Consider the following 10,401-nt stretch of genomic DNA (forward strand, 5'->3'; position numbering starts at 1 on the left):
CTTGCCGCCGCCCGAGGCCAGGCCGGCGTTGCCTGGCCAGTGACGGCGGCAGCGGGGCCCTCCCCCTCGATCTCCTGTCGGCGGCGGCGGCTCATGGATCGGCGGTGCACCGGCGGCAAGGAGCAGCGGGCGCCCGGCGGCGAGTGTGACGACAACGATAGCGCAGGCGCGTTCTGCCCGCGGCCGAGGAGCGCCTGTGGCGGCTGCCCAGATCGTGGGCTTCGTCCGCGGGCTGGCAGATCTGGAGGGCGTCTACAGGCGGGCATGGTGGGCCTGACGGCGCCGGCTTAGGCACCGCGGTGGTGCCGTGGCCGATCAGGCGGTGGCGGCCTGGATCCATCGTCTAGTCCCCAGCAGAGATGGCGGCGATCCGTGCACGAGATGCTTGATGGAGGTCCTTCGAACAGATCCCGGTGAAAACTTGCTTTCAGCTTACTGCCAAACCGGCGGTGGCGGCGCTATTTTGCGACATTCCCTTCTTGAAGGCATCGCCGAGGAGAGTTTCAAGGTCACTGTCTGCTACCTCCGGGGAAAACCCTAGATCAGTTGGTCGGAAGGCGGCGGCGTTCTTATGTCGTTCCCCCCTTGGGGGCGTCGTTCTTGGAGGTGTGCACGGGCTCGAGGAACCAGTGGACCGCATCTTAGGTGGAGCGCTGCTTCATCCTACACATTGATGGCGACGGATCTCGACGGCGTGACGCAGTGCAGATTCGGCATCCGATGCGCGAGGATGGACTCACGTAGGAGGACGATGCTGTCTGGCGTCGTGGGAAGAGAGACCTGGCACGGTAGATTCAACGGTACAGCTCTGAAGATGAGTTGGTGGCTGGTGGCTGCGGCGGCCTCATACCCGGCAGGCGTCCGGGTTGAAGAGTGCACCGGACTGGTGGGTGCCCCATACCCGGCAGACGTCCTGGTTGGGACCTCAGGTCATAGATGTTAGGTTTGGCTGCGAGGTCTGTTTGGTATTAGGCCCAGACTATCAGCATCCCTACATCAACTGGATAGGAGTAGCGGCAGATATTGCTTAGACGGTGGTTTTAGTCTTACTGTTGTATGACTTTGTAAGGTCTTGTGAGAATAATTAATAAATTGGCCGCATGCATCGCCCAGATGCAGAGGCCGGTGGTCATCCTCCTTTTCTAAAAAAAAATAAGTCTTTTTTTTTGCGGGGGACATAACATAAGTCTCTAATGTGCACATAAGATTTATGTTCCACGTAAAAAGAACATAAATTTATGAATAAGATAGAGAAAATTTGAACCTTATTAGGAGTCGTTTTAGCATCAATAGATAAGTTGGTATTTAAACAAGTTAGAGTTTAAACCTTATCAGGGTCGGGACGTGGCAAGTCTTGTAGGCAGTGTTGGTCGCAGGGTCGGCTCTTTGAGCTGAGAAAAGCTGTCCGTTGGAGGAATCCAAAACCTTCTTTTTTTCACCCTTGTTGTTTGATCTCCCTTTTTTTCGATACTCATCCCCTGCGGATCTTAATTTCTTAAAAAAAGTAAAAGAGAGCTGCCTGATTAATTTACGGAAACCGGGCTAAAACCGTTACAGCATGCCTAGTAAGAAGGGCACCCGGCCGACCTGGCACCCACAAGACCCATACACACCGCCGAGGCGAGGACACCGTCGAGGTTTCCTGCAATGTCATCGTTATCACCTCCCCTGAGCAAGCGACTCTGACTTCATCACGAATGACCCATCAAGTCCCCTCTCAACGAATGACACATGGGGACCAAGTTGGCCCAAGCCAAACGATCGTCCGTCGACGATAAGGACCGGGCAGCTCCGACCTTGATGACGAGCATCACAGGAGAAAAGGAGCACGCCTGGCGCCGACTGGGTCCGAATGGCTCATCGCATGGCATCGTTGCCACCGTGTATCCCCGCAACGCCGTAGCTCCGACTTCACGCTCAGGAGCAAGCCGACTGTCGAGGACAAAGACCAGCTACAACCATGCATATCTTGCCACCATTATCGCCGCCACACACGTCGTGACGCCACAACCTCCACACTATCGGCCGGGCGCCTGCCGGTCTTAGCACCGTCAGTGTATAGCACATGGAGAGCGTGAACCGGATCCTAATGTCTTCAAGACGATTCCCCAAAGGGGGGAGCGACGATGCCGACGCTGTCGCCTAGCCTGACCGGGCCTTAGGCTTTCACCCGAAGAGCTGGATCCGAGCGTGTGCAGGGGTGGAATCCACGGCGACGCCTCCAAGGAGGTAACACGACATCCACGGACACCGTCGCCGTCGGCCGGCCAAAGCACGAAAAGTTTTCGCCTGGAGCACCGCCCAACAACACACCCCCACACACCACAGCTCTGCTAGCTCGCACACCTCCCACGATGTCACGGCGTAGTGAGCAAGGAGAATCTACCACCATCCACGCGCCGGCCTGGACGTGCAAATCCGGACACAAGAGAGGATCCCCGTCGCCACCGTTTCCCCGGTGGCCTCCTCCGGCGATGGCGAGGGGGGCAGGGGAGAACGAGGGGTGGCAGCGCCGCTCTATGTGGTCTCCGCCCGTGCCGCCTGTGGAGGCGACGTAGGGGACGGGACGAGTTTGTCCGAGGATACCCTAGTTGTTTGTCTACCACCTCTTGATATCTTCCCAACACGTGCAAGGTGCGGGGAGGGCGTCATAGAGTGGTATTTCCTTGTCTTCGGCCTCGGTGCACATTGATGCCCATCCTACAATCCTGACTTCACTACTGCATCCTCTCGAGGCTTCAATTGTACGGCCCTTTGTTCTATTCGCGCAAATCACCTCTAACGCACGCCATGAGCATAGAGGCAGGAGGTAGAAAGGAGGCACTCGCTTTTCTGCTCATTATATTCAACTGAATGACAAAGGGGAAAACACTAATGCCAGGCCACCATCCTGAGAGCTGCTATGTGCCGCATTTTGCGGCGAATAGCGAGCATGACGCACATGAGGCGGGCGAGTGGGCCGGCCCACTGAGAGACACCACGAATTGTGTTTACAGCAGTAAAAAAATCCAGTAAATCGAAACTGACGCAGCGGGGTATCGAGCCCAGGACGTCACTCTCCTCCACGAGCGCTGCTAGCCACTTAATCTTCCGGGATATATCTCCCGCTACATGTTATTTTATGTACATGTACTGTAGCATATAGATTTTTGATAATTTGAATACATTTGGGCAAATTTTGAATTTTTAACCTTCAAACAAATTTTTATATTATTTGGGAAAATTTTGATTTTTTCGAATTCATGAACAAACGTTGGAAAAAGGAACATTTTTTGAAAACATGAACATTTTTGACAAAAGGGAACATTATTTTTGCATATGTTAACAAAACTTGAAACACTGATTTTTTTTAGAAAAGCGAACATTATGAACCTTTATTCAATGTGTGAACAACATTTGAAAATAGAAACATTTTTGAACTTATGAACATATTTTGAAAGGGGAGCATTTTTTCAAATATGCGAACATTTTTTGAAAGCAAGAAACGTTTTCAAATTTGTGAATGAAATTTGAAGGAGAAACACTTTTTGAATTTGAAAAAATATTTTTTCAAATATATGAACATTTTTAAGAAACCAAAAATTTTATGGAACTTGTGAATATTTTTTTAAAACAGGATTTTTTTGAAACTTCAAACAAATTCTGGAAAATAAAAATAGATAAGAAAAAATGAGTAGAAAGTTAATTACATAAGAAATAGAAAAACTATAAAAGAAAGAGAGATACAAAAAAAAAATGAAAATGAAAAAGAAAATACACAAAAGATAAAAAAAAGAAAACACCACAAATTAAAAACCAAAAACCACATAACATCGGTTCAGGAACCTTCTAGGAGGTTCCCAAAACCGGAAGCTGTAGCGCGTAAGTGATCTCATTATTGGGCCGGCCCACCTTGTTTGCTAGTTGCTAGCTCGTTACGAGTCAGCGACAGTTTGTCACAGAGAGTGGCAAATAGGAATTTCCCACCATCCCATCTAGTCGCGCCAAGGGAGAAACCCTAACTACCGGAGGGCCGCACACACTAATGATGGGCTCATCCAAACTTGCGTTATTTGTGTGAAACGTAAACGGTAAAGTCTAATTGGAACTTAATGTCAGCCTTTCTAAACACATAGAAATAGGAGAACCTAAGTTGGTAAAGAGAATTGTGTAAGTTTTATGTCCATGTAAAGAGATCATAAATTTACGTTCCACGAATCCATGTTGTATAAGATAGGATATGTTCGTGAAAATTACATGTTTAGTTTGGTACCGCAACTCGAGAAACGCTCCAATATAGTCCCCATACACGAGAATACATTGCATTCTACGGTACCTCTATTCTTCCCTCCACGATAGAGGGTAGAGAGTGCCGCTGCGTGGCGCTACACTTTTACAGAAAACTCCTCGCATTGGAAAACAATCTATGCTCCAGTTTGGCACCACATGGTCGCCGTCTCGGGCATACTTGTCGGTCACACGCGTTGAATAGTCAAATCGCCACACCTTATTCAATAGCCATGCCTACTCCACCAGTCCTCTCTCTCGTCGCCTCCCTCCTCATCTCTCTATCTATCTATCTATCTATCTATCTATCTATCTATCTCAAATCCCTAACCAACCAACCGCCCGCCACCATCGATGGTGAAGACAAACCAGTGGGAGAGGATGGTCAATGACTAGGCCGACACCGAACCGATCAAGGTCTCCATTGCTCATGAGATCGCCGTCTAGTTCAAGAGTGCCCCATTGCTCACAAATCACGTGTGGGGCTTCCTCAGACACTTCAGGGCGGATGAGAAGGCTCGTGTGTTCCCGGACGACAAGAGCGTGACAGTGGTTGCTGTTATTGTGTGGTGCATGTCCGAGTCACGGTCCTGTGATGCTTCGTAGCACGCTCGCTGGTGCATTACCGCCCGTGCTACAGTGCAGTCCGCGGCCGCTCCTACCGGATCAAGAGGCAGAGCATGTCGTGTTGGGTTTCGTAGTAATTTCAAAATTTTTCCTACGCGCACACAGGATCATGTGATGCATAGCAACGAGAGGAGAGTGTTGTCTACGTACCCAACGCAGACCGACTGCGGAAGCAATGACACGACGTAGAGGAAGTAGTCGTACGTCTTCACGATCCAACCGATCAAGCACCGAAACTACGGCACCTCCGAGTTCGAGCACACGTTCAGCTCGATGACGATCCCCGGACTCCGATCCAGCAAAGTGTCGGGGAAGAGTTTCGTCAGCACGACGGCGTGGTGACGATCTTGATGAACTACAGCAGCAGGGCTTCGCCTAAACTCCGCTACAGTATTATCGAGGAATATGGTGGCAGGGGGCACCGCACACGGCTAAGGAATCGATCACGTGGATCAACTTGTATCAACTTGTGTGTTTAGAGGTGCCCCTGCCTCCGTATATAAAGGAGGAGAGGAGGGGAGGCTGGCCGGCCAAAGAGGGAGGCGCAGGAGAGTCCTACTCCCTCTGGGAGTAGGATTCCTCCCCCCAATCCTAGTCCAACTAGGATTCCTCGGAGGGGAAGGGAGAGAGGGGGGCCGGCCACCTTCTCCTAGTCCTAATAGGACTAGGGGAGGGGAAAGAGGCGCAGCCACCTTGGGCTGCCCCTTTCTCCTTTCCACTAAGGCCCATGATGGCCCATATGGCTCCCGGGGGGTTCCGGTAACCTCCCGGTAACCCGGTAAAATCCCGATTTCACCCGGAACACTTCCGATGTCCAAACATAGGCTTCCAATATATCAATCTTTACGTCTCGACCATTTCGAGACTCCTCGTCATGTCCGTGATCACATCCGGGACTCCGAACAACCTTCGGTAGATCAAAATGCATAAACTCATAATATAACTGTCATCGTAACCTTAAGCGTGCGGACCCTACGGGTTCGAGAACAATGTAGACATGACCGAGACATGTCTCTGGTCAATAACCAATAGCGGGACCTGGATGCCCATATTGGCTCCTACATATTCTACGAAGATCTTTATCGGTCAGACCGCATAACAACATACGTTGTTCCCTTTGTCATCGGTATGTTACTTGCCCGAGATTCGATCGTCGGTATCCAATACCAGGTTCAATCTCGTTAACGGCAAGTCTCTTTACTCGTTCCGTAATACATCATCTCACAACTAACATATTAGTTGTAATGCTTGCAAGGCTTATGTGATGTGTATTACCGAGAGGGCCCAGAGATACCTCTCCGACAATCGGAGTGACAAATCCTAATCTCGAAATACGCCAACCCAACATCGACCATTGGAGACACCTGTAGTACTCCTTTATAATCACCCATTTACGTTGTGACGTTTGGTAGTACCCAAAGTGTTCCTCCGGTAAACGGGAGTTGCATAATCTCATAGTCGTAGGAACATGTATAAGTCATGAAGAAAGCAATAGCAACATACTAAACGATCAGGTGCTAAGCTAATAGAATGGGTCATGTCAATCAGATCATTCTACTAATGATGTGACCTCGTTAATCAAATAACAACTCATTGTTCATGGTTAGGAAACATAACCATCTTTGATTAACGAGCTAGTCAAGTAGAGGCATACTAGTGACACTCTGTTTGTCTATGTATTCACACATGTATTATGTTTCCGGAAAATACAATTCTAGCATGAATAATAAACATTTATCATGATTATAAGGAAATAAATAATAACTTTATTATTGCCTCTAGGGCATATTTCCTTCAGTCTCCCACTTGCACTAGAGTCAATAATCTAGATTACACTGTAATGAATCTAACACCCATGGAGCTTTGGTGCTGATCATGTTTTGCTCGTGGAAGAGGCTTAGTCAACGGGTCTGGAATATTCAGATCCGTATGTATCTTGTAAATCTCTATGTCTCCCACCTGGACTAGATCCCGGATGGAGTTGAAGCGTCTCTTGATGTGTTTGGTCCTTTTGTGAAATCTGGATTCCTTTGCCAAGGCAATTGCACCAGTATTGTCACAAAAGATTTTCATTGGACCCGATGCACTAGGTATGACACCTAGATCGGATATGAACTCCTTCATCCAGACTCCTTCATTTGCTGCTTCCGAAGCAGCTATGTATTCCGCTTCACATGTAGATCCCGCTACGACGCTTTGTTTAGAACTGCACCAACTGACAGCTCCACCGTTTAATGTAAACACGTATCCGGTTTGCGATTTTGAATCGTCCGGATCAGTGTCAAAGCTTGCATCAACGTAACCTTTTACGATGAGCTCTTTGTCACTTCTATATACGAGAAACATATCCTTAGTCCTTTTCAGGTATTTCAGGATGTTCTTGACCGCTGTCCAGTGATCCATTCCTGGATTACTTTGGTACCTCCCTGCTAAACTTATAGCAAGGCACACATCAGGTCTGGTACACAGCATTGCATACATGATAGAGCCTATGGCTGATGCATAGGGAACATCTTTCATATTCTCTCTATCTTCTGCAGTGGTCGGGCATTGAGTCTTACTCAATTTCACACCTTGTAACACAGGCAAGAACCCTTTCTTTGCTTGATCCATTTTGAATTTCTTCAAAATTTTGTCAAGGTATGTGCTTTGTGAAAGTCCAATTAAGCGTCTTGATCTGTCTCTATAGATCTTAATGCCTAATATGTAAGCAGCTTCACCGAGGTCTTTCATTGAAAAACTTTTATTCAAGTATCCCTTTATGCTATCCAGAAATTCTATATCATTTCCAATCAGTAATATGTCATCCACATATAATATTAGAAATGCTACAGAGCTCCCACTCACTTTCTTGTAAATACAGGCTTCTCCAAAAGTCTGTATAAAACCAAATGCTTTGATCACACTATCAAAACGTTTATTCCAACTCCGAGAGGCTTGCACCAGTCCATAAATGGATCGCTGGAGCTTGCACACTTTGTTAGCTCCCTTTGGATCGACAAAACCTTCTGGTTGCATCATATACAACTCTTCTTCCAGGAATCCATTCAGGAATGCAGTTTTGACATCCATTTGCCAAATTTCATAATCATAAAATGCGGCAATTGCTAACATGATTCGGACGGACTTAAGCATCGCTACGGGTGAGAAGGTCTCATCGTAGTCAATTCCTTGAACTTGCCGAAAACCTTTTGCGACAAGTCGAGCTTTGTAGACAGTAACATTACCATCAGCGTCAGTCTTCTTTTTAAAAATCCATTTATTCTCAATTGCTTGCCGATCATCGGGCAAGTCAACCAAAGTCCATACTTTGTTCTCATACATGGATCCCATCTCAGATTTCATGGCTTCTAGCCACTTTGCGGAATCTGGGCTCACCATCGCTTCTTCATAGTTCGTAGGTTCATCATGATCTAGTAGCATGACCTCCAGAACAGGATTACCGTACCACTCTGGTGTGGATCTTACTCTGGTTGATCTACGAAGTTCAGTAGTATCTTGATCTGAAGTTTCATGATCATTATCATTGGCTTCCTCACTAACTGGTGTAGGTGTCACTGAAACAGTTTTCTGTGATGAACTACTTTCCAGTAAGGGAGCAGGTACAGTTACCTCGTCAAGTTCTACTTTCCTCCCACTCACTTCTTTCGAGAGAAACTCCTTCTCTAGAAATGATCCATTCTTAGCAACAAATGTTTTGCCTTCGGATCTGTGATAGAAGGTGTACCCAACAGTTTCCTTTGGGTATCCTATGAATACACATTTCTCCGATTTGGGTTCGAGCTTATCAGGTTGAAGCTTTTTCACATAAGCATCGCAGCCCCAAACTTTAAGAAACGACAACTTTGGTTTCTTGCCAAACCATAGTTCATAAGGCGTCGTCTCAACGGATTTTGATGGTGCCCTATTTAACGTGAATGCGGCCGTCTCTAAAGCATATCCCCAAAATGATAGCGGTAAATCTGTAAGAGACATCATAGATTGCACCATATCTAGTAAAGTACGATTACGACGTTGGGACACACCATTACGCTGTGGTGTTCCGGGGGGCGTGAGTTGCGAAACTATTCCACAGTTTTTCAAATGTACACCAAACTCGTAACTCAAATATTCTCCTCCACGATCAGATCGTAGAAACTTTATTTTCTTGTTATGATGATTTTCAACTTCACTCTGAAATTCTTTGAACTTTTCAAATGTTTCAGACTTATGCTTCATTAAGTAGATATATCCATATCTGCTCAAATCATCTGTGAAGGTGAGAAAATAACGATATCCGCCACGAGCCTCAATATTCATCGGACCACATACATCGGTATGTATGATTTCCAACAAATCTGTTGCTCTCTCCATAGTACCGGAGAACGGTGTTTTAGTCATCTTGCCCATGAGGCACGGTTCGCAAGTACCAAGTGATTCATAATCAAGTGGTTCCAAAAGTCCATTAGTATGGAGTTTCTTCATGCGTTTTACACCGATATGACCTAAACGACAGTGCCACAAATAAGTTGCACTTTCATTATCAACTCTGTATCTTTTGGTTTCAACATTATGAATATGTGTATTACTACTATCGAGATTTAGTAAGAATAGACCACTCTTCAAGGGTGCATAACCATAAAAGATATTACTCATATAAATAGAACAACCATTATTCTCTGATTTAAATGAATAACCGTCTCGCATTAAACAAGATCCAGATATAATGTTCATGCTCAACGCTGGCACCAAATAACAATTATTTAGGTCTAATACTAATCCCGAAGGTAGATGTAGAGGTAGCGTGCCGACCGCGATCACATCGACTTTGGAACCGTTTCCCACGCGCATCGTCACCTCGTCCTTTGCCAATGCCCGCTTATTCTGTAGTCCCTGTTTCGAGTTGCAAATATTAGCAACAGAACCAGTATCAAATACCCAGGTGCTACTGCGAGCATTGGTAAGGTACACATCAATAACATGTATATCACATATACCTTTGTTCACCTTGCCATCCTTCTTATCCGCCAAATACTTGGGGCAGTTCCGCTTCCAGTGACCAGTCTGCTTGCAGTAGAAGCACTTAGTTTCAGGCTTAGGTTTAGACTTGGGTTTCTTCTCTTGAGCAGCAACTTGCTTGCCGTTCTTTTTGAAGTTCCCCTTTTTCTTCCCTTTGCCCTTTTTCTTGAAACTAGTGGTCTTGTTAACCATCAACACTTGATGCTCCTTCTTGATTTCTACCTCCGCAGCTTTCAGCATTGCGAAGAGCTCGGGAATAGTCTTGTTCATCCCTTGCATATTATAGTTCATCACGAAGCTCTTGTAGCTTGGTGGCAGTGATTGGAGAATTCTGTCAATGACGCAATCATCCGGAAGATTAACTCCCAATTGAATCAAGTGATTATTATACCCAGACATTTTGAGTATATGCTCACTGACAGAACTGTTCTCTTCCATCTTGCAGCTATAGAACTTATTGGAGATTTCATATCTCTCAATCCGGGCATTTGCTTGAAATATTAACTTCAA

This window comes from Triticum dicoccoides, chromosome 2B, assembly GCF_002162155.2.
Source record: "Triticum dicoccoides isolate Atlit2015 ecotype Zavitan chromosome 2B, WEW_v2.0, whole genome shotgun sequence".
Taxonomy (NCBI): domain Eukaryota; kingdom Viridiplantae; phylum Streptophyta; class Magnoliopsida; order Poales; family Poaceae; genus Triticum; species Triticum dicoccoides.